Here is a 6000-nt window from a genome sequence, read left to right as displayed (position 1 = left end):
ACAAGTCCCATCATGCCTTGCCACAGTTTTGATATTAGGGAATGCTAAAACTATGGCAAGGCATGCTGGGATGTGTAGTTTCACAACAGCCAGAGGGCCGCAAGTTGGACATGCCTGCCTTAAAAACCTTGACTGTAATGGCAGATTTTGGAAAACTGCTTTTGAGTATGTGTTTAAAAATGGTTTTGCAAAATGTATGGTTTCTTTTGAAAAGCACCTTTAAAAAAAGTATTATCACACAAGTCATCATCTGCTATATAGGAGGCCTTACAATTAAAGCCTGATTTTGGTTGGCTCACTAACCAACAATAGTTCGCTGCTTAGTGAGTCTTGTAATGCCGCCCTCCAGATGTGCGAATGCATGCCCCCTCTTTGCCCAGTGAATATACCCACCGCACTGCATAAACATCCATTGGCAGGGTAGTGTGCGGGCCCAAAATCATTAGCTGGTCGACGACCATCGAATGATTTCTACAGTGCTCGCAAATCTAATTATAAAGTCTCTGCTGGTTTAGACTTGCAGCGTCCTGCTCCAAGAAGTGGGGGGGGCGCTAATGTCTGGTGATGTCAGCCGCCCGCCTCCGGCAGGCAGCTGTGCATGGAGACGCCCAGTGCTTTCCTGGGTGCACTCAGTGCTTTCGTGGGTATGCCCAGGAAACATGCGAACGCCCTTGCCAGCCTCCACCACCCCCCCTCCACCTCCCCCACCCCCCGGGCCAGCGCCACGGAGACTATGCATGTCTCCGGAGGAGCCCGTGCAGAAGCCCTGCACATGCACATTAGGGAATATGCGCATGCAAAGGACTTCAACATCAGTCACCCGTGCGAACACGCGAGGGCTCCAGCCAACTAGAATCAGGGTTTAAGTTCACAAGCTCATAGCAATACAATTACTACATACCACATTGCTGAATGACACTATCGTCGCCTTTAAATTACTCCCCTTCTGGAATTTTTGAAGACTCTGCTTCCTGAAGAGATGGGAAGTGGGTATTGATGGCGGTATTGGGGCTGCAGGCTGGAGATTTGCCTTGGTTGCCGAAAAACCGGCTAAGAGGCATAAAGTATGGTTTTCTCTGTAGCTGAAATAATGTATTGCAGTTGCCTTTAAATATAGAAAATGCAAAAAGTATTTAAGAACCACAAACTGACAGAAAGCACAGAACAAAAGTTGCTTTATTTAACATGCATTAATCTAATTTGCCTTACTCAAAGCAAATGTCATATAAGGTAACAGGATAAGCCTGTTTTTCTTTTTTTCTCGTTAGCAGCGTAAATTGTGTTCTGTAAACACTGAACAATTAGTAACCATATGATGCTCATTGAACATCACAAGGGGCAGTGAGTTAATTCTCAATATGATAGTCCCTAAAAAATCATGCCAGCTTTACTAACTGTAACTTTGAGGCTTTCGATAATCATGGTCTCAAGACATGGTCATGATGAAATCAAATGACAAACACTAATTGAACTAATGGACAGGCCTGCTCCACGTACAGTATGAGGTAGTGAAGTGTCATAAACACAAAATAGAATAGTGCCACAGTTATTAATAAATGTCAATTTCCAAAACTAAATTAGTCATTTATTTTAATTCAAAAACCTATCCTTTTCTCCCATTAGTATCAAATCTTCGGTACTTGTTTCCTAGCACGGCCACAATCGCAGGCATCGGGTGTCATTTTTAGTGGTCTGCGACGCGACCAACGCGATAACCCCGATTTTCCCATTGAAATGCATTGAAAAAAGTCAAAATCGCGTCGGTCGCGTCGTATGCGGCTAAAAAAGGCTTAAATGGTCCAGACGCGATGCCCCCGATTTCCCCATAGGGAACAATGTTAAATTCCTCAATTTACCCGCGATGCCCCCGATTTCCCATAGGAATCAATGTTAAATGGCTCAATTTACCCAAATCATCATAGGGAACAATGGTAAATGGGCCAGAAAACCCAAAAAACACCCCTGAACAGTGAAATGTCCCCCCAAAAGTAGTTTACGCCACCCCACGATCAACGCGAACCCGACGCGTGGCGAGCGCAGCGGTACGCGTCCTCCGACCTTTTCATACCCCCACTATCCACATCGGCGTGGAGTTGAGAATAGAATAGTGTGGCGAGCGCAGCGAGCCACCGAGCCCCGCGAGGGGACGCGGATACCTCCACAGGTAAACGCGTACCTTCGCTCGCCACACTATTCTATTCTCAACTCCACACCGACGTGGATAGTGGGGGTATGAAAAGGTCGGAGGACGCGTACCGCCGCCCCTCGCGGGCTCGCTGCGCTCACCACGCTTTGGGTTCGCATTGATCGTGGGGTGGCGTCAACTACTTTTGGGGGACATTTCACTGTTCAGGGGTGTTTTTTTGCTTTTTCTGGCCCATTTACCATTGTTCCCTATGATGATTTGGGTAAATTGAGCCATTTAACATTGATTCCTATGGGAAATCGGGGGCATCGCGGGTAAATTGAGGCATTTAACATTGTTCCCTATGGGGAAATCGCGGGCATCGCGTCGGTACCATCGCACCCGATTTTTTAGTGCATGCGATGCCCCCGATTTTTCCTCACGATGCCCACGATCATGATCGTTGTGGCCGTGCTAGGAAACAAGTACCAAATCTTCTTTACTGCAGTAGTTCAAAAGGGGTGTGGTACGATTTGTCGCTAATTATCACATTGACAGTTATCATGTAGACATGAGCATGATCCTCACGTCTACCTGGATGGTATGCTGACAAAATGAACTGTTGTAAATTGTCCCTGTTGGTCCAGCCATGGCCAAAACTGGGACTTTTGTCACCCGGCCAAGGTAGTAATTTGACACCCCCACCACCCACACACACACACACACACATAAATAAAAACTTCTTCTCAACTTGCTGCTCACTGGGAGTAGGCAGTCTCATTCATTCCTGCCTCATACCCACCAATAACACATGAAGCAGTCACGGCAACACATCATATCACTCATACCACACACTGAAAGTCCAAGACTGCATTTCCCAGGTGCAAATGCGCCCATAGCCCCCCCTAATTGCGGCCCTGATCCAGCACACATTCTCCCTGTGGCAGTGGTGCCACCAGTTTCTTCCTTCTGGATCCTGACATAATATTAACCCGCCTGCACCTGCCATATTCTGTGAGGAACGCTGTGGTTCTACGGCTGCATGTACCTCGTACATTCTTGTTTCTGCCCACAGACCAGGGGTTAGGCCCGCCCACCAGCCAATCATGAGTGGAGAATTCCCGATGCCCCGCTCATGATTGGCTGGTTGGTGGGCCAAACCCTCGGTCTTTGGAATGAATGTAACACAATGTAACAATGAATGTAAACACAAGCTCCTCTTGTGTCTAAGGGGTACATGCAGTTGGAGAAGCACAGCATTCCTCACAGAAGATGGCAAGTGAGTATAATTTTCTTTCAAAGGTACCCCTATTGGTTTCTACATTAAGAGGACAAGCCATTGAGGGAATCCATAGGTAATGTATGAGTAAATTAATGTAGTGTGAAATAGAGTTATACTTTTCTTATGTATCCATGTTTTCTTTAACTAATTATAATATTTTTAAAAACAATTTATTTATCTTTTTCTATTTTTACACTTCACAGCATTGCACGGATCACACTGATCCGTGCAATGCTGCCATTCCATACGTATTTGGTGGCCACCAAATATGAATACAACACGGTACAAATACGCATGCGACATTGAAAAATAAGAATGAGAAAAATACGACAGCTTTGTAAATTTTTCATATTTCTCATTCATATTTTTGGGTCTTATATGGCAGATCCCGTTCATACATGTTCGTACACGTTCGTACGGGGATCAGCCATATATGGCTGATCATAGTAAATTTCCCAGGAGGACAGTGAACCAATAGGAAGAAAGCAATCTACTCCCCTAACCCAGATGTATTGTTTCTGCAGGCAAAGGGAATAGGAAGCATATTCACTGTGGCAGAGACAGCATCTCTCCAGAGAGTAATGTGGAGGATCCAGACCAGATTTTGGAGCAGTAGCAGCAACAAGCTTGTGTAATCAGCAGCACCTGTGTTCTCTTGATTTAAGTGTTTCCATGGCAGAAGGAAAATGCTCTTGATGGTGGTTTAGCTGCCCAAGTGATAGGCCAGGGTGTGGGCTATCGTAGGGACCACTGGATCTTCCTAAAGTGCTTGAATTATGCTTTGACCTGTATACTACAAATGCTGTAACAATCATTTCTGTGCTGATTACGTGATATGCTGTTTACCTGCTATTAAAAATAAAGACCAACACTTTTAGCTGATCCAGTGTATGGGCTCAATTCATCACACCACATCAACAAAATATAATTCAGATCAAAAATAGCACAAAAACAACTCCAAGAGCTATGTGTGTAAATGCTAGAAGCTCAGGAAATAAAATCCCAAAACTACGGTAACTGCAAAACAAAGGATGATGTAAATGTATTTTTTTTTAAAGTATAAATACTACCATAATACAGAGTAGAGAAGAAAAACTGAGGCCCTTTGGGTGGCTATAGAAACACAGCACACAGTGATTCTTCATATTGGGGTGATCTATAGACCACCAAGTCAGGAAGAGGAACTGGACAATGCCTATTGCAGCACATCACCAAAATAACATTAACCCCTTCCTGACACAGCCAGTTTTTGCCTTCCTGACAGAGCCCTTTTTTTCAAATCTGACATGTATCACTTAAGTGGGGATAACTTTTTTTTGCTTTTACTTATCCCAGTGATTTTGAGATTGTTTTCTCGTGACACATTGTACTTCAAATTAGTGGTAAATTTGGGTCGATACAGTCTGTGTTTTTTTGTGAAAAATACCAAAATGTCGTAAAAAAATGGAAAATTTAGCAATTTGCAAAATGTTAAATTTTCTGCTTGTGAGACAAATAATCATACCACTCAAAATAGTTAATAACTAACATAGACCATATGTCTACTTTATGTTTCCATCATTATTTCAACTTCCTTTTAATTTTTTTGGACACTAGGAGGCTTACAATATGAATAGCAAATTCTCAAATTTTCAAGAAAATTTCAAACACTGATTTTTTTAGGGACCAGTTCAGTTCTGATGTGACTTTGAGGGACTTGTATGTGAGACACCCCCATAAATGATGCCATTTCAAAAACTGCACCCCTCACAGTATTCAAAACAGCATTTTGGAAGTTTGTTAACCCTTTAGGTGTTTCACAGGAATTAAAACAAAGTGTAGGTGAAATTTCAAAATTTCATTTTTTTTGCAGATTTGCAATTTTAATACATTTTTCTAAGGAACACAGTAGATTTTACTAGAGAAATGTGACTAAAAATTTATTCCCCCAATTCTTTTGTTTTCATAAATATCCTATATGTCGCCCTAGTGTGCACGTTGACCAAACCACAGGCTTCATAATAGAAGGAGCACCTACTTGATTTTGGAGCCTCCTTTTTATGAGATTATTTTTTAGGCACCATGTAGGTTTCTAGGCACCATAAGATGCTACAATTTAGGAACCCCCCCACAAGTGACCCCATTTTGCAAACTACACCCCTCAGGGAATTCATCTAGGGGTATAGTGTACATTTTAAAACCCCCAGGGGTTTTACCAATTGTGGTACAACTGGGCAGTGAAAATGAAAAATTAAATTTTTTACACAAAAATGCAGTTCTGGCTGAAAATCTTTCATTTTCACAAGGAATGAAGGAGACAAAGCACCCCAAATTCTGTGCCCCAATTTCTCCCGAGTACGGCAATGCCTCACATGTGACCAAAAAATACCATTTGGGTGCATGGCAGGACTCAGAAGGGAAGGAGTGATTTTTGGATTTTGCAGCTCAGATTCTGGTGGAATGTTGGTGGGTGCTATGTCGCATTAGCAAGACCCCCCAAGCACCAATACAGTGGAACCCCCCCACAAGTGACCCCATTTTGCAAACTACACCCCTCAGGGAATTCATCTAGGGGTATAGTGTACATTTCAAACCCCCAGGGGTTTCACCAATT

The sequence above is a fragment of the Crinia signifera genome, chromosome 5, assembly GCF_055691185.1.
Source record: "Crinia signifera chromosome 5, ASM5569118v1, whole genome shotgun sequence".
Taxonomy (NCBI): domain Eukaryota; kingdom Metazoa; phylum Chordata; class Amphibia; order Anura; family Myobatrachidae; genus Crinia; species Crinia signifera.
The sequence above is the reverse complement of the archived record's forward strand: the minus strand, read 5'-3'. Positions refer to the sequence as shown.